At 45.2% G+C, this 25134-nt stretch overlaps 19 non-coding genes across 19 annotated transcripts; all 19 read right to left on the reverse strand.

Annotated features, from left to right (window-relative positions):
• Positions 1-765: 765 nt before the first annotated feature.
• Positions 766-956, reverse strand: LOC141218865 (U2 spliceosomal RNA). Its single transcript, XR_012287551.1, has one exon. It is a non-coding gene; the product is annotated as a U2 spliceosomal RNA (small nuclear RNA).
• A 1121-nt stretch (positions 957-2077) lies between these two features.
• Positions 2078-2268, reverse strand: LOC141218866 (U2 spliceosomal RNA). The gene has a single exon (XR_012287552.1). It is a non-coding gene; the product is annotated as a U2 spliceosomal RNA (small nuclear RNA).
• A 1121-nt stretch (positions 2269-3389) lies between these two features.
• On the reverse strand, positions 3390-3580 carry LOC141218867 (U2 spliceosomal RNA). Its single transcript, XR_012287553.1, has one exon. It is a non-coding gene; the product is annotated as a U2 spliceosomal RNA (small nuclear RNA).
• Positions 3581-4698: 1118 nt separating this feature from the next.
• Positions 4699-4889, reverse strand: LOC141218868 (U2 spliceosomal RNA). Its single transcript, XR_012287554.1, has one exon. It is a non-coding gene; the product is annotated as a U2 spliceosomal RNA (small nuclear RNA).
• Positions 4890-6011: 1122 nt separating this feature from the next.
• LOC141218870 (U2 spliceosomal RNA) lies at positions 6012-6202 on the reverse strand. The gene has a single exon (XR_012287555.1). It is a non-coding gene; the product is annotated as a U2 spliceosomal RNA (small nuclear RNA).
• A 1125-nt stretch (positions 6203-7327) lies between these two features.
• LOC141218872 (U2 spliceosomal RNA) lies at positions 7328-7518 on the reverse strand. Its single transcript, XR_012287557.1, has one exon. It is a non-coding gene; the product is annotated as a U2 spliceosomal RNA (small nuclear RNA).
• Positions 7519-8641: 1123 nt separating this feature from the next.
• LOC141218873 (U2 spliceosomal RNA) lies at positions 8642-8832 on the reverse strand. Its single transcript, XR_012287558.1, has one exon. It is a non-coding gene; the product is annotated as a U2 spliceosomal RNA (small nuclear RNA).
• Positions 8833-9954: 1122 nt separating this feature from the next.
• Positions 9955-10145, reverse strand: LOC141218121 (U2 spliceosomal RNA). Its single transcript, XR_012286882.1, has one exon. It is a non-coding gene; the product is annotated as a U2 spliceosomal RNA (small nuclear RNA).
• Positions 10146-11264: 1119 nt separating this feature from the next.
• Positions 11265-11455, reverse strand: LOC141218874 (U2 spliceosomal RNA). Its single transcript, XR_012287559.1, has one exon. It is a non-coding gene; the product is annotated as a U2 spliceosomal RNA (small nuclear RNA).
• A 1120-nt stretch (positions 11456-12575) lies between these two features.
• On the reverse strand, positions 12576-12766 carry LOC141218175 (U2 spliceosomal RNA). The gene has a single exon (XR_012286933.1). It is a non-coding gene; the product is annotated as a U2 spliceosomal RNA (small nuclear RNA).
• Positions 12767-13886: 1120 nt separating this feature from the next.
• LOC141218875 (U2 spliceosomal RNA) lies at positions 13887-14077 on the reverse strand. Its single transcript, XR_012287560.1, has one exon. It is a non-coding gene; the product is annotated as a U2 spliceosomal RNA (small nuclear RNA).
• Positions 14078-15198: 1121 nt separating this feature from the next.
• LOC141218876 (U2 spliceosomal RNA) lies at positions 15199-15389 on the reverse strand. Its single transcript, XR_012287561.1, has one exon. It is a non-coding gene; the product is annotated as a U2 spliceosomal RNA (small nuclear RNA).
• A 1120-nt stretch (positions 15390-16509) lies between these two features.
• LOC141218877 (U2 spliceosomal RNA) lies at positions 16510-16700 on the reverse strand. The gene has a single exon (XR_012287562.1). It is a non-coding gene; the product is annotated as a U2 spliceosomal RNA (small nuclear RNA).
• Positions 16701-17818: 1118 nt separating this feature from the next.
• Positions 17819-18009, reverse strand: LOC141218878 (U2 spliceosomal RNA). The gene has a single exon (XR_012287563.1). It is a non-coding gene; the product is annotated as a U2 spliceosomal RNA (small nuclear RNA).
• A 1124-nt stretch (positions 18010-19133) lies between these two features.
• Positions 19134-19324, reverse strand: LOC141218879 (U2 spliceosomal RNA). Its single transcript, XR_012287564.1, has one exon. It is a non-coding gene; the product is annotated as a U2 spliceosomal RNA (small nuclear RNA).
• Positions 19325-20445: 1121 nt separating this feature from the next.
• On the reverse strand, positions 20446-20636 carry LOC141218880 (U2 spliceosomal RNA). Its single transcript, XR_012287565.1, has one exon. It is a non-coding gene; the product is annotated as a U2 spliceosomal RNA (small nuclear RNA).
• A 1122-nt stretch (positions 20637-21758) lies between these two features.
• LOC141218881 (U2 spliceosomal RNA) lies at positions 21759-21949 on the reverse strand. Its single transcript, XR_012287566.1, has one exon. It is a non-coding gene; the product is annotated as a U2 spliceosomal RNA (small nuclear RNA).
• A 1119-nt stretch (positions 21950-23068) lies between these two features.
• On the reverse strand, positions 23069-23259 carry LOC141218883 (U2 spliceosomal RNA). Its single transcript, XR_012287568.1, has one exon. It is a non-coding gene; the product is annotated as a U2 spliceosomal RNA (small nuclear RNA).
• A 1121-nt stretch (positions 23260-24380) lies between these two features.
• Positions 24381-24571, reverse strand: LOC141218884 (U2 spliceosomal RNA). Its single transcript, XR_012287569.1, has one exon. It is a non-coding gene; the product is annotated as a U2 spliceosomal RNA (small nuclear RNA).
• Positions 24572-25134: the final 563 nt, after the last annotated feature.

Genomic DNA, 25134 nt, shown 5'->3' on the forward strand with positions numbered 1-25134 from the left:
GCAGCAGACTGAAGGTGGCTGCTGCTGTGCGCAGGTATATAAAGGCTCAGAGCCTATTATGACACGCGCAGCCAGCGTTCCATTGCCACATTCCGTCTACTGCAGGCGGGATACCTGGATGGCTGAATGTCACTGAGAAGCTCACAGAGACCGCCATAAGCAACAGTTTAAAAGAATGCCACAGACTAATCAACCAAACTTTTTGGGTTGGTTTCTCTTTTATAGTCTGCAGGCATTAAATGAAAGAAGTCAGTGTTCCAGCAGAGGGAGACAACGTTTCAGAAAAGGCATTGTAGCAAACCAAAAAAGAAATTTTAAGCGCAGCAGAGTAACCAGCTCACATACCTGTTAGCTCAGGTGAGTTTAAAAGGCTGCTGTTGATAACAAGGGCATTTGCTAAATAGATGGTGTGTGTGCAACAATATACTGAAAGGTCAATTATATTGTGCAGCTTATCTCACCACCTGTAGTTATTTAGGTGAAAGCTCCAAAATGCTTGCCTAATATGTCTGTTTATCCAAAAGGAAGTATAGAGGGAGAGCTAGATAGATAGCATTGCATTACATTACATGGCAATGCAATGCACAGTTGCTGAAGTTGAACCAAAATGAGCTTGTCATCTGGCTTCTGCAACTTTTAACATGAAAAATCCAATGAGGAGAAGAAAAGCAAAGCCAAAGAGTCCATCCCAAAATCCGACAAACAAGCAAAATGAACAAAAAGCATTGAATTCAATTCTTTCTGATTTTAGAAACTGCATTAAAGAAGGGGTGCACCGGTCCTGGAGATACTGCAATACCAGGTCAATGCGTGGAGTGGACAGAGCAAGCTCTTTTTCCATCTCCCTGTTCTAAAAATCCATTTAATATATGGTCCCCAGATAGGGGACGTATCAGATATTAAACTGATAAGAACAGATACTACACTTGATCTTAGCCAAAAGGCCGAGAAGCGATAACCAGAATTGGTTTCCGACTACGGTGCCACCCAAGGATTCTGAAAAGTCCATTTGTGGAGATGGCCACCTGGACTCCCGTTAAGAAGACATGCTGTCAACCTCTAGATCCCTCACATGCCTGCACTTTTCGGCTTGCTGCTGCTGCAATCCACGCGTTTTAGATCTGCATAACTCCACCTCTTTTAGCACAGTACCCTCAACCCCCGGCTGTTCCCACCCGCCTCAACACCGTTGGAAGGGAGGAGAACCAATTAAGGCGGGGGGGGGGGTGGAACGAGCAGCTGTCTACCCTTAGCAGGAGGGTTGCTGATTAATTACCTCTCCTGCTGCTGCTGCTGCTGGCTGTCCAGCAGCAGACTGAAGGTGGCTGCTGCTGTGCGCAGGTATATAAAGGCTCAGAGCCTATTATGACACGCGCAGCCAGCGTTCCATTGCCACATTCCGTCTACTGCAGGCGGGATACCTGGATGGCTGAATGTCACTGAGAAGCTCACAGAGACCGCCATAAGCAACAGTTTAAAAGAATGCCACAGACTAATCAACCAAACTTTTTGGGTTGGTTTCTCTTTTATAGTCTGCAGGCATTAAATGAAAGAAGTCAGTGTTCCAGCAGAGGGAGACAACGTTTCAGAAAAGGCATTGTAGCAAACCAAAAAAGAAATTTTAAGCGCAGCAGAGTAACCAGCTCACATACCTGTTAGCTCAGGTGAGTTTAAAAGGCTGCTGTTGATAACAAGGGCATTTGCTAAATAGATGGTGTGTGTGCAACAATATACTGAAAGGTCAATTATATTGTGCAGCTTATCTCACCACCTGTAGTTATTTAGGTGAAAGCTCCAAAATGCTTGCCTAATATGTCTGTTTATCCAAAAGGAAGTATAGAGGGAGAGCTAGATAGATAGCATTGCATTACATTACATTACATGGCAATGCAATGCACAGTTGCTGAAGTTGAACCAAAATGAGCTTGTCATCTGGCTTCTGCAACTTTTAACATGAAAAATCCAATGAGGAGAAGAAAAGCAAAGCCAAAGAGTCCATCCCAAAATCCGACAAACAAGCAAAATGAACAAAAAGCATTGAATTCAATTCTTTCTGATTTTAGAAACTGCATTAAAGAAGGGGTGCACCGGTCCTGGAGATACTGCAATACCAGGTCAATGCGTGGAGTGGACAGAGCAAGCTCTTTTTCCATCTCCCTGTTCTAAAAATCCATTTAATATATGGTCCCCAGATAGGGGACGTATCAGATATTAAACTGATAAGAACAGATACTACACTTGATCTTAGCCAAAAGGCCGAGAAGCGATAACCAGAATTGGTTTCCGACTACGGTGCCACCCAAGGATTCTGAAAAGTCCATTTGTGGAGATGGCCACCTGGACTCCCGTTAAGAAGACATGCTGTCAACCTCTAGATCCCTCACATGCCTGCACTTTTCGGCTTGCTGCTGCTGCAATCCACGCGTTTTAGATCTGCATAACTCCACCTCTTTTAGCACAGTACCCTCAACCCCCGGCTGTTCCCACCCGCCTCAACACCGTTGGAAGGGAGGAGAACCAATTAAGGCGGGGGGGGGGGTGGAACGAGCAGCTGTCTACCCTTAGCAGGAGGGTTGCTGATTAATTACCTCTCCTGCTGCTGCTGCTGCTGGCTGTCCAGCAGCAGACTGAAGGTGGCTGCTGCTGTGCGCAGGTATATAAAGGCTCAGAGCCTATTATGACACGCGCAGCCAGCGTTCCATTGCCACATTCCGTCTACTGCAGGCGGGATACCTGGATGGCTGAATGTCACTGAGAAGCTCACAGAGACCGCCATAAGCAACAGTTTAAAAGAATGCCACAGACTAATCAACCAAACTTTTTGGGTTGGTTTCTCTTTTATAGTCTGCAGGCATTAAATGAAAGAAGTCAGTGTTCCAGCAGAGGGAGACAACGTTTCAGAAAAGGCATTGTAGCAAACCAAAAAAGAAATTTTAAGCGCAGCAGAGTAACCAGCTCACATACCTGTTAGCTCAGGTGAGTTTAAAAGGCTGCTGTTGATAACAAGGGCATTTGCTAAATAGATGGTGTGTGTGCAACAATATACTGAAAGGTCAATTATATTGTGCAGCTTATCTCACCACCTGTAGTTATTTAGGTGAAAGCTCCAAAATGCTTGCCTAATATGTCTGTTTATCCAAAAGGAAGTATAGAGGGAGAGCTAGATAGATAGCATTGCATTACATTACATTACATGGCAATGCAATGCACAGTTGCTGAAGTTGAACCAAAATGAGCTTGTCATCTGGCTTCTGCAACTTTTAACATGAAAAATCCAATGAGTAGAAGAAAAGCAAAGCCAAAGAGTCCATCCCAAAATCCGACAAACAAGCAAAATGAACAAAAAGCATTGAATTCAATTCTTTCTGATTTTAGAAACTGCATTAAAGAAGGGGTGCACCGGTCCTGGAGATACTGCAATACCAGGTCAATGCGTGGAGTGGACAGAGCAAGCTCTTTTTCCATCTCCCTGTTCTAAAAATCCATTTAATATATGGTCCCCAGATAGGGGACGTATCAGATATTAAACTGATAAGAACAGATACTACACTTGATCTTAGCCAAAAGGCCGAGAAGCGATAACCAGAATTGGTTTCCGACTACGGTGCCACCCAAGGATTCTGAAAAGTCCATTTGTGGAGATGGCCACCTGGACTCCCGTTAAGAAGACATGCTGTCAACCTCTAGATCCCTCACATGCCTGCACTTTTCGGCTTGCTGCTGCTGCAATCCACGCGTTTTAGATCTGCATAACTCCACCTCTTTTAGCACAGTACCCTCAACCCCCGGCTGTTCCCACCCGCCTCAACACCGTTGGAAGGGAGGAGAACCAATTTAGGCGGGGGGGGTGGAACGAGCAGCTGTCTACCCTTAGCAGGAGGGTTGCTGATTAATTACCTCTCCTGCTGCTGCTGCTGCTGGCTGTCCAGCAGCAGACTGAAGGTGGCTGCTGCTGTGCGCAGGTATATAAAGGCTCAGAGCCTATTATGACACGCGCAGCCAGCGTTCCATTGCCACATTCCGTCTACTGCAGGCGGGATACCTGGATGGCTGAATGTCACTGAGAAGCTCACAGAGACCACCATAAGCAACAGTTTAAAAGAATGCCACAGACTAATCAACCAAACTTTTTGGGTTGGTTTCTCTTTTATAGTCTGCAGGCATTAAATGAAAGAAGTCAGTGTTCCAGCAGAGGGAGACAACGTTTCAGAAAAGGCATTGTAGCAAACCAAAAAAGAAATTTTAAGCGCAGCAGAGTAACCAGCTCACATACCTGTTAGCTCAGGTGAGTTTAAAAGGCTGCTGTTGATAACAAGGGCATTTGCTAAATAGATGGTGTGTGTTCAACAATATACTGAAAGGTCAATTATATTGTGCAGCTTATCTCACCACCTGTAGTTATTTAGGTGAAAGCTCCAAAATGCTTGCCTAATATGTCTGTTTATCCAAAAGGAAGTATAGAGGGAGAGCTAGATAGATAGCATTGCATTACATTACATTACATGGCAATGCAATGCACAGTTGCTGAAGTTGAACCAAAATGAGCTTGTCATCTGGCTTCTGCAACTTTTAACATGAAAAATCCAATGAGGAGAAGAAAAGCAAAGCCAAAGAGTCCATCCCAAAATCCGACAAACAAGCAAAATGAACAAAAAGCATTGAATTCAATTCTTTCTGATTTTAGAAACTGCATTAAAGAAGGGGTGCACCGGTCCTGGAGATACTGCAATACCAGGTCAATGCGTGGAGTGGACAGAGCAAGCTCTTTTTCCATCTCCCTGTTCTAAAAATCCATTTAATATATGGTCCCCAGATAGGGGACGTATCAGATATTAAACTGATAAGAACAGATACTACACTTGATCTTAGCCAAAAGGCCGAGAAGCGATAACCAGAATTGGTTTCCGACTACGGTGCCACCCAAGGATTCTGAAAAGTCCATTTGTGGAGATGGCCACCTGGACTCCCGTTAAGAAGACATGCTGTCAACCTCTAGATCCCTCACATGCCTGCACTTTTCGGCTTGCTGCTGCTGCAATCCACGCGTTTTAGATCTGCATAACTCCACCTCTTTTAGCACAGTACCCTCAACCCCCGGCTGTTCCCACCCGCCTCAACACCGTTGGAAGGGAGGAGAACCGATTAAGGCGGGGGGGGGGGGTGGAACGAGCAGCTGTCTACCCTTAGCAGGAGGGTTGCTGATTAATTACCTCTCCTGCTGCTGCTGCTGCTGGCTGTCCAGCAGCAGACTGAAGGTGGCTGCTGCTGTGCGCAGGTATATAAAGGCTCAGAGCCTATTATGACACGCGCAGCCAGCGTTCCATTGCCACATTCCGTCTACTGCAGGCGGGATACCTGGATGGCTGAATGTCACTGAGAAGCTCACAGAGACCGCCATAAGCAACAGTTTAAAAGAATGCCACAGACTAATCAACCAAACTTTTTGGGTTGGTTTCTCTTTTATAGTCTGCAGGCATTAAATGAAAGAAGTCAGTGTTCCAGCAGAGGGAGACAACGTTTCAGAAAAGGCATTGTAGCAAACCAAAAAAGAAATTTTAAGCGCAGCAGAGTAACCAGCTCACATACCTGTTAGCTCAGGTGAGTTTAAAAGGCTGCTGTTGATAACAAGGGCATTTGCTAAATAGATGGTGTGTGTGCAACAATATACTGAAAGGTCAATTATATTGTGCAGCTTATCTCACCACCTGTAGTTATTTAGGTGAAAGCTCCAAAATGCTTGCCTAATATGTCTGTTTATCCAAAAGGAAGTATAGAGGGAGAGCTAGATAGATAGCATTGCATTACATTACATTACATGGCAATGCAATGCACAGTTGCTGAAGTTGAACCAAAATGAGCTTGTCATCTGGCTTCTGCAACTTTTAACATGAAAAATCCAATGAGGAGAAGAAAAGCAAAGCCAAAGAGTCCATCCCAAAATCCGACAAACAAGCAAAATGAACAAAAAGCATTGAATTCAATTCTTTCTGATTTTAGAAACTGCATTAAAGAAGGGGTGCACCGGTCCTGGAGATACTGCAATACCAGGTCAATGCGTGGAGTGGACAGAGCAAGCTCTTTTTCCATCTCCCTGTTCTAAAAATCCATTTAATATATGGTCCCCAGATAGGGGACGTATCAGATATTAAACTGATAAGAACAGATACTACACTTGATCTTAGCCAAAAGGCCGAGAAGCGATAACCAGAATTGGTTTCCGACTACGGTGCCACCCAAGGATTCTGAAAAGTCCATTTGTGGAGATGGCCACCTGGACTCCCGTTAAGAAGACATGCTGTCAACCTCTAGATCCCTCACATGCCTGCACTTTTCGGCTTGCTGCTGCTGCAATCCACGCGTTTTAGATCTGCATAACTCCACCTCTTTTAGCACAGTACCCTCAACCCCCGGCTGTTCCCACCCGCCTCAACACCGTTGGAAGGGAGGAGAACCAATTAAGGCGGGGGGGGGGGGGGGTGGAACGAGCAGCTGTCTACCCTTAGCAGGAGGGTTGCTGATTAATTACCTCTCCTGCTGCTGCTGCTGCTGGCTGTCCAGCAGCAGACTGAAGGTGGCTGCTGCTGTGCGCAGGTATATAAAGGCTCAGAGCCTATTATGACACGCGCAGCCAGCGTTCCATTGCCACATTCCGTCTACTGCAGGCGGGATACCTGGATGGCTGAATGTCACTGAGAAGCTCACAGAGACCGCCATAAGCAACAGTTTAAAAGAATGCCACAGACTAATCAACCAAACTTTTTGGGTTGGTTTCTCTTTTATAGTCTGCAGGCATTAAATGAAAGAAGTCAGTGTTCCAGCAGAGGGAGACAACGTTTCAGAAAAGGCATTGTAGCAAACCAAAAAAGAAATTTTAAGCGCAGCAGAGTAACCAGCTCACATACCTGTTAGCTCAGGTGAGTTTAAAAGGCTGCTGTTGATAACAAGGGCATTTGCTAAATAGATGGTGTGTGTGCAACAATATACTGAAAGGTCAATTATATTGTGCAGCTTATCTCACCACCTGTAGTTATTTAGGTGAAAGCTCCAAAATGCTTGCCTAATATGTCTGTTTATCCAAAAGGAAGTATAGAGGGAGAGCTAGATAGATAGCATTGCATTACATTACATTACATGGCAATGCAATGCACAGTTGCTGAAGTTGAACCAAAATGAGCTTGTCATCTGGCTTCTGCAACTTTTAACATGAAAAATCCAATGAGGAGAAGAAAAGCAAAGCCAAAGAGTCCATCCCAAAATCCGACAAACAAGCAAAATGAACAAAAAGCATTGAATTCAATTCTTTCTGATTTTAGAAACTGCATTAAAGAAGGGGTGCACCGGTCCTGGAGATACTGCAATACCAGGTCAATGCGTGGAGTGGACAGAGCAAGCTCTTTTTCCATCTCCCTGTTCTAAAAATCCATTTAATATATGGTCCCCAGATAGGGGACGTATCAGATATTAAACTGATAAGAACAGATACTACACTTGATCTTAGCCAAAAGGCCGAGAAGCGATAACCAGAATTGGTTTCCGACTACGGTGCCACCCAAGGATTCTGAAAAGTCCATTTGTGGAGATGGCCACCTGGACTCCCGTTAAGAAGACATGCTGTCAACCTCTAGATCCCTCACATGCCTGCACTTTTCGGCTTGCTGCTGCTGCAATCCACGCGTTTTAGATCTGCATAACTCCACCTCTTTTAGCACAGTACCCTCAACCCCCGGCTGTTCCCACCCGCCTCAACACCGTTGGAAGGGAGGAGAACCAATTAAGGCGGGGGTGGGGGGGTGGAACGAGCAGCTGTCTACCCTTAGCAGGAGGGTTGCTGATTAATTACCTCTCCTGCTGCTGCTGCTGCTGGCTGTCCAGCAGCAGACTGAAGGTGGCTGCTGCTGTGCGCAGGTATATAAAGGCTCAGAGCCTATGATGACACGCGCAGCCAGCGTTCCATTGCCACATTCCGTCTACTGCAGGCGGGATACCTGGATGGCTGAATATCACTGAGAAGCTCACAGAGACCGCCATAAGCAACAGTTTAAAAGAATGCCACAGACTAATCAACCAAACTTTTTGGGTTGGTTTCTCTTTTATAGTCTGCAGGCATTAAATGAAAGAAGTCAGTGTTCCAGCAGAGGGAGACAACGTTTCAGAAAAGGCATTGTAGCAAACCAAAAAAGAAATTTTAAGCGCAGCAGAGTAACCAGCTCACATACCTGTTAGCTCAGGTGAGTTTAAAAGGCTGCTGTTGATAACAAGGGCATTTGCTAAATAGATGGTGTGTGTGCAACAATATACTGAAAGGTCAATTATATTGTGCAGCTTATCTCACCACCTGTAGTTATTTAGGTGAAAGCTCCAAAATGCTTGCCTAATATGTCTGTTTATCCAAAAGGAAGTATAGAGGGAGAGCTAGATAGATAGCATTGCATTACATTACATTACATGGCAATGCAATGCACAGTTGCTGAAGTTGAACCAAAATGAGCTTGTCATCTGGCTTCTGCAACTTTTAACATGAAAAGTCCAATGAGGAGAAGAAAAGCAAAGCCAAAGAGTCCATCCCAAAATCCGACAAACAAGCAAAATGAACAAAAAGCATTGAATTCAATTCTTTCTGATTTTAGAAACTGCATTAAAGAAGGGGTGCACCGGTCCTGGAGATACTGCAATACCAGGTCAATGCGTGGAGTGGACAGAGCAAGCTCTTTTTCCATCTCCCTGTTCTAAAAATCCATTTAATATATGGTCCCCAGATAGGGGACGTATCAGATATTAAACTGATAAGAACAGATACTACACTTGATCTTAGCCAAAAGGCCGAGAAGCGATAACCAGAATTGGTTTCCGACTACGGTGCCACCCAAGGATTCTGAAAAGTCCATTTGTGGAGATGGCCACCTGGACTCCCGTTAAGAAGACATGCTGTCAACCTCTAGATCCCTCACATGCCTGCACTTTTCGGCTTGCTGCTGCTGCAATCCACGCGTTTTAGATCTGCATAACTCCACCTCTTTTAGCACAGTACCCTCAACCCCCGGCTGTTCCCACCCGCCTCAACACCGTTGGAAGGGAGGAGAACCAATTAAGGCGGGGGGGGGGGGTGGAACGAGCAGCTGTCTACCCTTAGCAGGAGGGTTGCTGATTAATTACCTCTCCTGCTGCTGCTGCTGCTGGCTGTCCAGCAGCAGACTGAAGGTGGCTGCTGCTGTGCGCAGGTATATAAAGGCTCAGAGCCTATGATGACACGCGCAGCCAGCGTTCCATTGCCACATTCCGTCTACTGCAGGCGGGATACCTGGATGGCTGAATGTCACTGAGAAGCTCACAGAGACCGCCATAAGCAACAGTTTAAAAGAATGCCACAGACTAATCAACCAAACTTTTTGGGTTGGTTTCTCTTTTATAGTCTGCAGGTATTAAATGAAAGAAGTCAGTGCTCCAGCAGAGGGAGACAACGTTTCAGAAAAGGCATTGTAGCAAACCAAAAAAGAAATTTTAAGCGCAGCAGAGTAACCAGCTCACATACCTGTTAGCTCAGGTGAGTTTAAAAGGCTGCTGTTGATAACAAGGGCATTTGCTAAATAGATGGTGTGTGTGCAACAATATACTGAAAGGTCAATTATATTGTGCAACTTATCTCACCACCTGTAGTTATTTAGGTGAAAGCTCCAAAATGCTTGCCTAATATGTCTGTTTATCCAAAAGGAAGTATAGAGGGAGAGCTAGATAGATAGCATTGCATTACATTACATTACATGGCAATGCAATGCACAGTTGCTGAAGTTGAACCAAAATGAGCTTGTCATCTGGCTTCTGCAACTTTTAACATGAAAAATCCAATGAGGAGAAGAAAAGCAAAGCCAAAGAGTCCATCCCAAAATCCGACAAACAAGCAAAATGAACAAAAAGCATTGAATTCAATTCTTTCTGATTTTAGAAACTGCATTAAAGAAGGGGTGCACCGGTCCTGGAGATACTGCAATACCAGGTCAATGCGAGGAGTGGACAGAGCAAGCTCTTTTTCCATCTCCCTGTTCTAAAAATCCATTTAATATATGGTCCCCAGATAGGGGACGTATCAGATATTAAACTGATAAGAACAGATACTACACTTGATCTTAGCCAAAAGGCCGAGAAGCGATAACCAGAATTGGTTTCCGACTACGGTGCCACCCAAGGATTCTGAAAAGTCCATTTGTGGAGATGGCCACCTGGACTCCCGTTAAGAAGACATGCTGTCAACCTCTAGATCCCTCACATGCCTGCACTTTTCGGCTTGCTGCTGCTGCAATCCACGCGTTTTAGATCTGCATAACTCCACCTCTTTTAGCACAGTACCCTCAACCCCCGGCTGTTCCCACCCGCCTCAACACCGTTGGAAGGGAGGAGAACCAATTAAGGCGGGGGGGGGGGGTGGAACGAGCAGCTGTCTACCCTTAGCAGGAGGGTTGCTGATTAATTACCTCTCCTGCTGCTGCTGCTGGCTGTCCAGCAGCAGACTGAAGGTGGCTGCTGCTGTGCGCAGGTATATAAAGGCTCAGAGCCTATTATGACACGCGCAGCCAGCGTTCCATTGCCACATTCCGTCTACTGCAGGCAGGATACCTGGATGGCTGAATGTCACTGAGAAGCTCACAGAGACCGCCATAAGCAACAGTTTAAAAGAATGCCACAGACTAATCAACCAAACTTTTTGGGTTGGTTTCTCTTTTATAGTCTGCAGGCATTAAATGAAAGAAGTCAGTGTTCCAGCAGAGGGAGACAACGTTTCAGAAAAGGCATTGTAGCAAACCAAAAAAGAAATTTTAAGCGCAGCAGAGTAACCAGCTCACATACCTGTTAGCTCAGGTGAGTTTAAAAGGCTGCTGTTGATAACAAGGGCATTTGCTAAATAGATGGTGTGTGTGCAACAATATACTGAAAGGTCAATTATATTGTGCAGCTTATCTCACCACCTGTAGTTATTTAGGTGAAAGCTCCAAAATGCTTGCCTAATATGTCTGTTTATCCAAAAGGAAGTATAGAGGGAGAGCTAGATAGATAGCATTGCATTACATTACATTACATGGCAATGCAATGCACAGTTGCTGAAGTTGAACCAAAATGAGCTTGTCATCTGGCTTCTGCAACTTTTAACATGAAAAATCCAATGAGGAGAAGAAAAGCAAAGCCAAAGAGTCCATCCCAAAATCCGACAAACAAGCAAAATGAACAAAAAGCATTGAATTCAATTCTTTCTGATTTTAGAAACTGCATTAAAGAAGGGGTGCACCGGTCCTGGAGATACTGCAATACCAGGTCAATGCGTGGAGTGGACAGAGCAAGCTCTTTTTCCATCTCCCTGTTCTAAAAATCCATTTAATATATGGTCCCCAGATAGGGGACGTATCAGATATTAAACTGATAAGAACAGATACTACACTTGATCTTAGCCAAAAGGCCGAGAAGCGATAACCAGAATTGGTTTCCGACTACGGTGCCACCCAAGGATTCTGAAAAGTCCATTTGTGGAGATGGCCACCTGGACTCCCGTTAAGAAGACATGCTGTCAACCTCTAGATCCCTCACATGCCTGCACTTTTCGGCTTGCTGCTGCTGCAATCCACGCGTTTTAGATCTGCATAACTCCACCTCTTTTAGCACAGTACCCTCAACCCCCGGCTGTTCCCACCCGCCTCAACACCGTTGGAAGGGAGGAGAACCAATTAAGGCGGGGGGGGGGTGGAACGAGCAGCTGTCTACCCTTAGCAGGAGGGTTGCTGATTAATTACCTCTCCTGCTGCTGCTGCTGCTGGCTGTCCAGCAGCAGACTGAAGGTGGCTGCTGCTGTGCGCAGGTATATAAAGGCTCAGAGCCTATTATGACACGCGCAGCCAGCGTTCCATTGCCACATTCCGTCTACTGCAGGCGGGATACCTGGATGGCTGAATGTCACTGAGAAGCTCACAGAGACCGCCATAAGCAACAGTTTAAAAGAATGCCACAGACTAATCAACCAAACTTTTTGGGTTGGTTTCTCTTTTATAGTCTGCAGGCATTAAATGAAAGAAGTCAGTGTTCCAGCAGAGGGAGACAACGTTTCAGAAAAGGCATTGTAGCAAACCAAAAAAGAAATTTTAAGCGCAGCAGAGTAACCAGCTCACATACCTGTTAGCTCAGGTGAGTTTAAAAGGCTGCTGTTGATAACAAGGGCATTTGCTAAATAGATGGTGTGTGTGCAACAATATACTGAAAGGTCAATTATATTGTGCAGCTTATCTCACCACCTGTAGTTATTTAGGTGAAAGCTCCAAAATGCTTGCCTAATATGTCTGTTTATCCAAAAGGAAGTATAGAGGGAGAGCTAGATAGATAGCATTGCATTACATTACATTACATGGCAATGCAATGCACAGTTGCTGAAGTTGAACCAAAATGAGCTTGTCATCTGGCTTCTGCAACTTTTAACATGAAAAATCCAATGAGGAGAAGAAAAGCAAAGCCAAAGAGTCCATCCCAAAATCCGACAAACAAGCAAAATGAACAAAAAGCATTGAATTCAATTCTTTCTGATTTTAGAAACTGCATTAAAGAAGGGGTGCACCGGTCCTGGAGATACTGCAATACCAGGTCAATGCGTGGAGTGGACAGAGCAAGCTCTTTTTCCATCTCCCTGTTCTAAAAATCCATTTAATATATGGTCCCCAGATAGGGGACGTATCAGATATTAAACTGATAAGAACAGATACTACACTTGATCTTAGCCAAAAGGCCGAGAGGCAATAACCAGAATTGGTTTCCGACTACGGTGCCACCCAAGGATTCTGAAAAGTCCATTTGTGGAGATGGCCACCTGGACTCCCGTTAAGAAGACATGCTGTCAACCTCTAGATCCCTCACATGCCTGCACTTTTCGGCTTGCTGCTGCTGCAATCCACGCGTTTTAGATCTGCATAACTCCACCTCTTTTAGCACAGTACCCTCAACCCCCGGCTGTTCCCACCCGCCTCAACACCGTTGGAAGGGAGGAGAACCAATTAAGGCGGGGGGGGGGTGGAACGAGCAGCTGTCTACCCTTAGCAGGAGGGTTGCTGATTAATTACCTCTCCTGCTGCTGCTGCTGCTGGCTGTCCAGCAGCAGACTGAAGGTGGCTGCTGCTGTGCGCAGGTATAAAAAGGCTCAGAGCCTATTATGACACGCGCAGCCAGCGTTCCATTGCCACATTCCGTCTACTGCAGGCGGGATACCTGGATGGCTGAATGTCACTGAGAAGCTCACAGAGACCGCCATAAGCAACAGTTTAAAAGAATGCCACAGACTAATCAACCAAACTTTTTGGGTTGGTTTCTCTTTTATAGTCTGCAGGCATTAAATGAAAGAAGTCAGTGTTCCAGCAGAGGGAGACAACGTTTCAGAAAAGGCATTGTAGCAAACCAAAAAAGAAATTTTAAGCGCAGCAGAGTAACCAGCTCACATACCTGTTAGCTCAGGTGAGTTTAAAAGGCTGCTGTTGATAACAAGGGCATTTGCTAAATAGATGGTGTGTGTGCAACAATATACTGAAAGGTCAATTATATTGTGCAGCTTATCTCACCACCTGTAGTTATTTAGGTGAAAGCTCCAAAATGCTTGCCTAATATGTCTGTTTATCCAAAAGGAAGTATAGAGGGAGAGCTAGATAGATAGCATTGCATTACATTACATTACATGGCAATGCAATGCACAGTTGCTGAAGTTGAACCAAAATGAGCTTGTCATCTGGCTTCTGCAACTTTTAACATGAAAAATCCAATGAGGAGAAGAAAAGCAAAGCCAAAGAGTCCATCCCAAAATCCGACAAACAAGCAAAATGAACAAAAAGCATTGAATTCAATTCTTTCTGATTTTAGAAACTGCATTAAAGAAGGGGTGCACCGGTCCTGGAGATACTGCAATACCAGGTCAATGCGTGGAGTGGACAGAGCAAGCTCTTTTTCCATCTCCCTGTTCTAAAAATCCATTTAATATATGGTCCCCAGATAGGGGACGTATCAGATATTAAACTGATAAGAACAGATACTACACTTGATCTTAGCCAAAAGGCCGAGAAGCGATAACCAGAATTGGTTTCCGACTACGGTGCCACCCAAGGATTCTGAAAAGTCCATTTGTGGAGATGGCCACCTGGACTCCCGTTAAGAAGACATGCTGTCAACCTCTAGATCCCTCACATGCCTGCACTTTTCGGCTTGCTGCTGCTGCAATCCACGCGTTTTAGATCTGCATAACTCCACCTCTTTTAGCACAGTACCCTCAACCCCCGGCTGTTCCCACCCGCCTCAACACCGTTGGAAGGGAGGAGAACCAATTAAGGCGGGGGGGGGGGGGGTGGAACGAGCAGCTGTCTACCCTTAGCAGGAGGGTTGCTGATTAATTACCTCTCCTGCTGCTGCTGCTGGCTGTCCAGCAGCAGACTGAAGGTGGCTGCTGCAGTGCGCAGGTATATAAAGGCTCAGAGCCTATTATGACACGCGCAGCCAGCGTTCCATTGCCACATTCCGTCTACTGCAGGCGGGATACCTGGATGGCTGAATGTCACTGAGAAGCTCACAGAGACCGCCATAAGCAACAGTTTAAAAGAATGCCACAGACTAATCAACCAAACTTTTTGGGTTGGTTTCTCTTTTATAGTCTGCAGGCATTAAATGAAAGAAGTCAGTGTTCCAGCAGAGGGAGACAACGTTTCAGAAAAGGCATTGTAGCAAACCAAAAAAGAAATTTTAAGCGCAGCAGAGTAACCAGCTCACATACCTGTTAGCTCAGGTGAGTTTAAAAGGCTGCTGCTGATAACAAGGGCATTTGCTAAATAGATGGTGTGTGTGCAACAATATACTGAAAGGTCAATTATATTGTGCAGCTTATCTCACCACCTGTAGTTATTTAGGTGAAAGCTCCAAAATGCTTGCCTAATATGTCTGTTTATCCAAAAGGAAGTATAGAGGGAGAGCTAGATAGATAGCATTGCATTACATTACATTACATGGCAATGCAATGCACAGTTGCTGAAGTTGAACCAAAATGAGCTTGTCATCTGGCTTCTGCAACTTTTAACATGAAAAATCCAATGAGGAGAAGAAAAGCAAAGCCAAAGAGTCCATCCCAAAATCCGACAAACAAGCAAAATGAACAAAAAGCATTCAATTCAATTCTTTCTGATTTTAGAAACTGCATTAAAGAAGGGGTGCACCGGTCCTGGAGATACTGCAATACCAGGTCAATGCGTGGAGTGGACAGAGCAAGCTCTTTTTCCATCTCCCTGTTCTAAAAATCCATTTAATATATGGTCCCCAGATAGGGGACGTATCAGATATTAAACTGATAAGAACAGATACTACACTTGATCTTAGCCAAAAGGCCGAGAAGCGATAACCAGAATTGGTTTCCGACTACGGTGCCACCCAAGGATTCTGAAAAGTCCATTTGTGGAGATGGCCACCTGGACTCCCGTTAAGAAGACATGCTGTCAACCTCTAGATCCCTCACATGCCTGCACTTTTCGGCTTGCTGCTGCTGCAATCCACGCGTTTTAGATCTGCATAACTCCACCTCTTTTAGCACAGTACCCTCAACCCCCGGCTGTTCCCACCCGCCTCAACACCGTTGGAAGGGAGGAGAACCAATTAAGGCGGGGGGGGGGTGGAACGAGCAGCTGTCTACCCTTAGCAGGAGGGTTGCTGATTAATTACCTCTCCTGCTGCTGCTGCTGCTGGCTGTCCAGCAGCAGACTGAAGGTGGCTGCTGCTGTGCGCAGGTATATAAAGGCTCAGAGCCTATTATGACACGCGCAGCCAGCGTTCCATTGCCACATTCCGTCTACTGCAGGCGGGATACCTGGATGGCTGAATGTCACTGAGAAGCTCACAGAGACCGCCATAAGCAACAGTTTAAAAGAATGCCACAGACTAATCAACCAAACTTTTTGGGTTGGTTTCTCTTTTATAGTCTGCAGGCATTAAATGAAAGAAGTCAGTGTTCCAGCAGAGGGAGACAACGTTTCAGAAAAGGCATTGTAGCAAACCAAAAAAGAAATTTTAAGCGCAGCAGAGTAACCAGCTCACATACCTGTTAGCTCAGGTGAGTTTAAAAGGCTGCTGTTGATAACAAGGGCATTTGCTAAATAGATGGTGTGTGTGCAACAATATACTGAAAGGTCAATTATATTGTGCAGCTTATCTCACCACCTGTAGTTATTTAGGTGAAAGCTCCAAAATGCTTGCCTAATATGTCTGTTTATCCAAAAGGAAGTATAGAGGGAGAGCTAGATAGATAGCATTGCATTACATTACATTACATGGCAATGCAATGCACAGTTGCTGAAGTTGAACCAAAATGAGCTTGTCATCTGGCTTCTGCAACTTTTAACATGAAAAATCCAATGAGGAGAAGAAAAGCAAAGCCAAAGAGTCCATCCCAAAATCCGACAAACAAGCAAAATGAACAAAAAGCATTGAATTCAATTCTTTCTGATTTTAGAAACTGCATTAAAGAAGGGGTGCACCGGTCCTGGAGATACTGCAATACCAGGTCAATGCGTGGAGTGGACAGAGCAAGCTCTTTTTCCATCTCCCTGTTCTAAAAATCCATTTAATATATGGTCCCCAGATAGGGGACGTATCAGATATTAAACTGATAAGAACAGATACTACACTTGATCTTAGCCAAAAGGCCGAGAAGCGATAACCAGAATTGGTTTCCGACTACGGTGCCACCCAAGGATTCTGAAAAGTCCATTTGTGGAGATGGCCACCTGGACTCCCGTTAAGAAGACATGCTGTCAACCTCTAGATCCCTCACATGCCTGCACTTTTCGGCTTGCTGCTGCTGCAATCCACGCGTTTTAGATCTGCATAGCTCGACCTCTTTTAGCACAGTACCCTCAACCCCCAGCTGTTCCCACCCGCCTCAACACCGTTGGAAGGGAGGAGAACCAATTAAGGCGGGGGGGGGGGTGGAACGAGCAGCTGTCTACCCTTAGCAGGAGGGTTGCTGATTAATTACCTCTCCTGCTGCTGCTGCTGGCTGTCCAGCAGCAGACTGAAGGTGGCTGCTGCTGTGCGCAGGTATATAAAGGCTTAGAGCCTATTATGACACGCGCAGCCAGCGTTCCATTGCCACATTCCGTCTACTGCAGGCGGGATACCTGGATGGCTGAATGTCACTGAGAAGCTCACAGAGACCGCCATAAGCAACAGTTTAAAAGAATGCCACAGACTAATCAACCAAACTTTTTGGGTTGGTTTCTCTTTTATAGTCTGCAGGCATTAAATGAAAGAAGTCAGTGTTCCAGCAGAGGGAGACAACGTTTCAGAAAAGGCATTGTAGCAAACCAAAAAAGAAATTTTAAGCGCAGCAGAGTAACCAGCTCACATACCTGTTAGCTCAGGTGAGTTTAAAAGGCTGCTGTTGATAACAAGGGCATTTGCTAAATAGATGGTGTGTGTGCAACAATATACTGAAAGGTCAATTATATTGTGCAGCTTATCTCACCACCTGTAGTTATTTAGGTGAAAGCTCCAAAATGCTTGCCTAATATGTCTGTTTATCCAAAAGGAAGTATAGAGGGAGAGCTAGATAGATAGCATTGCATTACATTACATTACATGGCAATGCAATGCACAGTTGCTGAAGTTGAACCAAAATGAGCTTGTCATCTGGCTTCTGCAACTTTTAACATGAAAAATCCAATGAGGAGAAGAAAAGCAAAGCCAAAGAGTCCATCCCAAAATCCGACAAACAAGCAAAATGAACAAAAAGCATTGAATTCAATTCTTTCTGATTTTAGAAACTGCATTAAAGAAGGGGTGCACCGGTCCTGGAGATACTGCAATACCAGGTCAATGCGTGGAGTGGACAGAGCAAGCTCTTTTTCCATCTCCCTGTTCTAAAAATCCATTTAATATATGGTCCCCAGATAGGGGACGTATCAGATATTAAACTGATAAGAACAGATACTACACTTGATCTTAGCCAAAAGGCCGAGAAGCGATAACCAGAATTGGTTTCCGACTACGGTGCCACCCAAGGATTCTGAAAAGTCCATTTGTGGAGATGGCCACCTGGACTCCCGTTAAGAAGACATGCTGTCAACCTCTAGATCCCTCACATGCCTGCACTTTTCGGCTTGCTGCTGCTGCAATCCACGCGTTTTAGATCTGCATAACTCCACCTCTTTTAGCACAGTACCCTCAACCCCCGGCTGTTCCCACCCGCCTCAACACCGTTGGAAGGGAGGAGAACCAATTAAGGCGGGGGGGGGGGGGGTGGAACGAGCAGCTGTCTACCCTTAGCAGGAGGGTTGCTGATTAATTACCTCTCCTGCTGCTGCTGCTGCTGGCTGTCCAGCAGCAGACTGAAGGTGGCTGCTGCTGTGCGCAGGTATATAAAGGCTCAGAGCCTATGATGACACGCGCAGCCAGCGTTCCATTGCCACATTCCGTCTACTGCAGGCGGGATACCTGGATGGCTGAATGTCACTGAGAAGCTCACAGAGACCGCCATAAGCAACAGTTTAAAAGAATGCCACAGACTAATCAACCAAACTTTTTGGGTTGGTTTCTCTTTTATAGTCTGCAGGCATTAAATGAAAGAAGTCAGTGTTCCAGCAGAGGGAGACAACGTTTCAGAAAAGGCATTGTAGCAAACCAAAAAAGAAATTTTAAGCGCAGCAGAGTAACCAGCTCACATACCTGTTAGCTCAGGTGAGTTTAAAAGGCTGCTGTTGATAACAAGGGCATTTGCTAAATAGATGGTGTGTGTGCAACAATATACTGAAAGGTCAATTATATTGTGCAGCTTATCTCACCACCTGTAGTTATTTAGGTGAAAGCTCCAAAATGCTTGCCTAATATGTCTGTTTATCCAAAAGGAAGTATAGAGGGAGAGCTAGATAGATAGCATTGCATTACATTACATTACATGGCAATGCAATGCACAGTTGCTGAAGTTGAACCAAAATGAGCTTGTCATCTGGCTTCTGCAACTTTTAACATGAAAAATCCAATGAGGAGAAGAAAAGCAAAGCCAAAGAGTCCATCCCAAAATCCGACAAACAAGCAAAATGAACAAAAAGCATTGAATTCAATTCTTTCTGATTTTAGAAACTGCATTAAAGAAGGGGTGCACCGGTCCTGGAGATACTGCAATACCAGGTCAATGCGTGGAGTGGACAGAGCAAGCTCTTTTTCCATCTCCCTGTTCTAAAAATCCATTTAATATATGGTCCCCAGATAGGGGACGTATCAGATATTAAACTGATAAGAACAGATACTACACTTGATCTTAGCCAAAAGGCCGAGAAGCGATAACCAGAATTGGTTTCCGACTACGGTGCCACCCAAGGATTCTGAAAAGTCCATTTGTGGAGATGGCCACCTGGACTCCCGTTAAGAAGACATGCTGTCAACCTCTAGATCCCTCACATGCCTGCACTTTTCGGCTTGCTGCTGCTGCAATCCACGCGTTTTAGATCTGCATAACTCCACCTCTTTTAGCACAGTACCCTCAACCCCCGGCTGTTCCCACCCGCCTCAACACCGTTGGAAGGGAGGAGAACCAATTAAGGCGGGGGGGGGGGTGGAACGAGCAGCTGTCTACCCTTAGCAGGAGGGTTGCTGATTAATTACCTCTCCTGCTGCTGCTGCTGCTGGCTGTCCAGCAGCAGACTGAAGGTGGCTGCTGCTGTGCGCAGGTATATAAAGGCTCAGAGCCTATTATGACACGCGCAGCCAGCGTTCCATTGCCACATTCCGTCTACTGCAGGCGGGATACCTGGATGGCTGAATGTCACTGAGAAGCTCACAGAGACCGCCATAAGCAACAGTTTAAAAGAATGCCACAGACTAATCAACCAAACTTTTTGGGTTGGTTTCTCTTTTATAGTCTGCAGGCATTAAATGAAAGAAGTCAGTGTTCCAGCAGAGGGAGACAACGTTTCAGAAAAGGCATTGTAGCAAACCAAAAAAGAAATTTTAAGCGCAGCAGAGTAACCAGCTCACATACCTGTTAGCTCAGGTGAGTTTAAAAGGCTGCTGTTGATAACAAGGGCATTTGCTAAATAGATGGTGTGTGTGCAACAATATACTGAAAGGTCAATTATATTGTGCAGCTTATCTCACCACCTGTAGTTATTTAGGTGAAAGCTCCAAAATGCTTGCCTAATATGTCTGTTTATCCAAAAGGAAGTATAGAGGGAGAGCTAGATAGATAGCATTGCATTACATTACATTACATGGCAATGCAATGCACAGTTGCTGAAGTTGAACCAAAATGAGCTTGTCATCTGGCTTCTGCAACTTTTAACATGAAAAATCCAATGAGGAGAAGAAAAGCAAAGCCAAAGAGTCCATCCCAAAATCCGACAAACAAGCAAAATGAACAAAAAGCATTGAATTCAATTCTTTCTGATTTTAGAAACTGCATTAAAGAAGGGGTGCACCGGTCCTGGAGATACTGCAATACCAGGTCAATGCGTGGAGTGGACAGAGCAAGCTCTTTTTCCATCTCCCTGTTCTAAAAATCCATTTAATATATGGTCCCCAGATAGGGGACGTATCAGATATTAAACTGATAAGAACAGATACTACACTTGATCTTAGCCAAAAGGCCGAGAAGCGATAACCAGAATTGGTTTCCGACTACGGTGCCACCCAAGGATTCTGAAAAGTCCATTTGTGGAGATGGCCACCTGGACTCCCGTTAAGAAGACATGCTGTCAACCTCTAGATCCCTCACATGCCTGCACTTTTCGGCTTGCTGCTGCTGCAATCCACGCGTTTTAGATCTGCATAACTCCACCTCTTTTAGCACAGTACCCTCAACCCCCGGCTGTTCCCACCCGCCTCAACACCGTTGGAAGGGAGGAGAACCAATTAAGGCGGGGGGGGGTGGGGTGGAACGAGCAGCTGTCTACCCTTAGCAGGAGGGTTGCTGATTAATTACCTCTCCTGCTGCTGCTGCTGCTGGCTGTCCAGCAGCAGACTGAAGGTGGCTGCTGCTGTGCGCAGGTATATAAAGGCTCAGAGCCTATTATGACGCGCAGCCAGCGTTCCATTGCCACATTCCGTCTACTGCAGGCGGGATACCTGGATGGCTGAATGTCACTGAGAAGCTCACAGAGACCGCCATAAGCAACAGTTTAAAAGAATGCCACAGACTAATCAACCAAACTTTTTGGGTTGGTTTCTCTTTTATAGTCTGCAGGCATTAAATGAAAGAAGTCAGTGTTCCAGCAGAGGGAGACAACGTTTCAGAAAAGGCATTGTAGCAAACCAAAAAAGAAATTTTAAGCGCAGCAGAGTAACCAGCTCACATACCTGTTAGCTCAGGTGAGTTTAAAAGGCTGCTGTTGATAACAAGGGCATTTGCTAAATAGATGGTGTGTGTGCAACAATATACTGAAAGGTCAATTATATTGTGCAGCTTATCTCACCACCTGTAGTTATTTAGGTGAAAGCTCCAAAATGCTTGCCTAATATGTCTGTTTATCCAAAAGGAAGTATAGAGGGAGAGCTAGATAGATAGCATTGCATTACATTACATTACATGGCAATGCAATGCACAGTTGCTGAAGTTGAACCAAAATGAGCTTGTCATCTGGCTTCTGCAACTTTTAACATGAAAAATCCAATGAGGAGAAGAAAAGCAAAGCCAAAGAGTCCATCCCAAAATCCGACAAACAAGCAAAATGAACAAAAAGCATTGAATTCAATTCTTTCTGATTTTAGAAACTGCATTAAAGAAGGGGTGCACCGGTCCTGGAGATACTGCAATACCAGGTCAATGCGTGGAGTGGACAGAGCAAGCTCTTTTTCCATCTCCCTGTTCTAAAAATCCATTTAATATATGGTCCCCAGATAGGGGACGTATCAGATATTAAACTGATAAGAACAGATACTACACTTGATCTTAGCCAAAAGGCCGAGAAGCGATAACCAGAATTGGTTTCCGACTACGGTGCCACCCAAGGATTCTGAAAAGTCCATTTGTGGAGATGGCCACCTGGACTCCCGTTAAGAAGACATGCTGTCAACCTCTAGATCCCTCACATGCCTGCACTTTTCGGCTTGCTGCTGCTGCAATCCACGCGTTTTAGATCTGCATAACTCCACCTCTTTTAGCACAGTACCCTCAACCCCCGGCTGTTCCCACCCGCCTCAACACCGTTGGAAGGGAGGAGAACCAATTAAGGCGGGGGGGGGTGGAACGAGCAGCTGTCTACCCTTAGCAGGAGGGTTGCTGATTAATTACCTCTCCTGCTGCTGCTGCTGCTGGCTGTCCAGCAGCAGACTGAAGGTGGCTGCTGCTGTGCGCAGGTATATAAAGGCTCAGAGCCTATTATGACATGCGCAGCCAGCGTTCCATTGCCACATTCCGTCTACTGCAGGCGGGATACCTGGATGGCTGAATGTCACTGAGAAGCTCACAGAGACCGCCATAAGCAACAGTTTAAAAGAATGCCACAGACTAATCAACCAAACTTTTTGGGTTGGTTTCTCTTTTATAGTCTGCAGGCATTAAATGAAAGAAGTCAGTGTTCCAGCAGAGGGAGACAACGTTTCAGAAAAGGCATTGTAGCAAACCAAAAAAGAAATTTTAAGCGCAGCAGAGTAACCAGCTCACATACCTGTTAGCTCAGGTGAGTTTAAAAGGCTGCTGTTGATAACAAGGGCATTTGCTAAATAGATGGTGTGTGTGCAACAATATACTGAAAGGTCAATTATATTGTGCAGCTTATCTCACCACCTGTAGTTATTTAGGTGAAAGCTCCAAAATGCTTGCCTAATATGTCTGTTTATCCAAAAGGAAGTATAGAGGGAGAGCTAGATAGATAGCATTGCATTACATTACATTACATGGCAATGCAATGCACAGTTGCTGAAGTTGAACCAAAATGAGCTTGTCATCTGGCTTCTGCAACTTTTAACATGAAAAATCCAATGAGGAGAAGAAAAGCAAAGCCAAAGAGTCCATCCCAAAATCCGACAAACAAGCAAAATGAACAAAAAGCATTGAATTCAATTCTTTTTGATTTTAGAAACTGCATTAAAGAAGGGGTGCACCGGTCCTGGAGATACTGCAATACCAGGTCAATGCGTGGAGTGGACAGAGCAAGCTCTTTTTCCATCTCCCTGTTCTAAAAATCCATTTAATATATGGTCCCCAGATAGGGGACGTATCAGATATTAAACTGATAAGAACAGATACTACACTTGATCTTAGCCAAAAGGCCGAGAAGCGATAACCAGAATTGGTTTCCGACTACGGTGCCACCCAAGGATTCTGAAAAGTCCATTTGTGGTGATGGCCACCTGGACTCCCGTTAAGAACACATGCTGTCAACCTCTAGATCCCTCACATGCCTGCACTTTTCGGCTTGCTGCTGCTGCAATCCACGCGTTTTAGATCTGCATAACTCCACCTCTTTTAGCACAGTACCCTCAACCCCCGGCTGTTCCCACCCGCCTCAACACCGTTGGAAGGGAGGAGAACCAATTAAGGCGGGGGGGGGGGTGGAACGAGCAGCTGTCTACCCTTAGCAGGAGGGTTGCTGATTAATTACCTCTCCTGCTGCTGCTGCTGCTGGCTGTCCAGCAGCAGACTGAAGGTGGCTGCTGCTGTGCGCAGGTATATAAAGGCTCAGAGCCTATTATGACACGCGCAGCCAGCGTTCCATTGCCACATTCTGTCTACTGCAGGCGGGATACCTGGATGGCTGAATGTCACTGAGAAGCTCACAGAGACCGCCATAAGCAACAGTTTAAAAGAATGCCACAGACTAATCAACCAAACTTTTTGGGTTGGTTTCTCTTTTATAGTCTGCAGGCATTAAATGAAAGAAGTCAGTGTTCCAGCAGAGGGAGACAACGTTTCAGAAAAGGCATTGTAGCAAACCAAAAAAGAAATTTTAAGCGCAGCAGAGTAACCAGCTCACATACCTGTTAGCTCAGGTGAGTTTAAAAGGCTGCTGTTGATAAAAAGGGCATTTGCTAAATAAATGGTGTGTGTGCAACAATATACTGAAAGGTCAATTATATTGTGCAGCTTATCTCACCACCTGTAGATATTTAGGTGAAAGCTCCAAAATGCTTGCCTAATATGTCTGTTTATCCAAAAGGAAGTATAGAGGGAGAGCTAGATAGATAGCATTGCATTACATTACATTACATGGCAATGCAATGCACAGTTGCTGAAGTTGAACCAAAATGAGCTTGTCATCTGGCTTCTGCCACTTTTAACATGAAAAATCCAATGAGGAGAAGAAAAGCAAAGCCAAAGAGTCCATCCCAAAATCCGACAAACAAGCAAAATGAACAAAAAGCATTGAATTCAATTCTTTCTGATTTTAGAAACTGCATTAAAGAAGGGGTGCACCGGTCCTGGAGATACTGCAATACCAGGTCAATGCGTGGAGTGGACAGAGCAAGCTCTTTTTCCATCTCCCTGTTCTAAAAATCCATTTAATATATGGTCCCCAGATAGGGGACGTATCAGATATTAAACTGATAAGAACAGATACTACACTTGATCTTAGCCAAAAGGCCGAGAAGCGATAACCAGAATTGGTTTCCGACTACGGTGCCACCCAAGGATTCTGAAAAGTCCATTTGTGGAGATGGCCACCTGGACTCCCGTTAAGAAGACATGCTGTCAACCTCTAGATCCCTCACATGCCTGCACTTTTCGGCTTGCTGCTGCTGCAATCCACGCGTTTTAGATCTGCATAACTCCACCTCTTTTAGCACAGTACCCTCAACCCCCGGCTGTTCCCACCCGCCTCAACACCGTTGGAAGGGAGGAGAACCAATTAAGGCGGGGGGGGGGGGTGGAACGAGCAGCTGTCTACCCTTAGCAGGAGGGTTGCTGATTAATTACCTCTCCTGCTGCTGCTGCTGCTGGCTGTCCAGCAGCAGACTGAAGGTGGCTGCTGCTGTGCGCAGGTATATAAAGGCTCAGAGCCTATTATGACACGCGCAGCCAGCGTTCCATTGCCACATTCCGTCTACTGCAGGCGGGATACCTGGATGGCTGAATGTCACTGAGAAGCTCACAGAGACCGCCATAAGCAACAGTTTAAAAGAATGCCACAGACTAATCAACCAAACTTTTTGGGTTGG

This window comes from Phyllobates terribilis, unplaced genomic scaffold, assembly GCF_046119375.1.
Source record: "Phyllobates terribilis strain yellow unplaced genomic scaffold, ASM4611937v1 Scaffold_249__1_contigs__length_2872098, whole genome shotgun sequence".
NCBI classification, from domain to species: Eukaryota; Metazoa; Chordata; class Amphibia; order Anura; family Dendrobatidae; genus Phyllobates; species Phyllobates terribilis.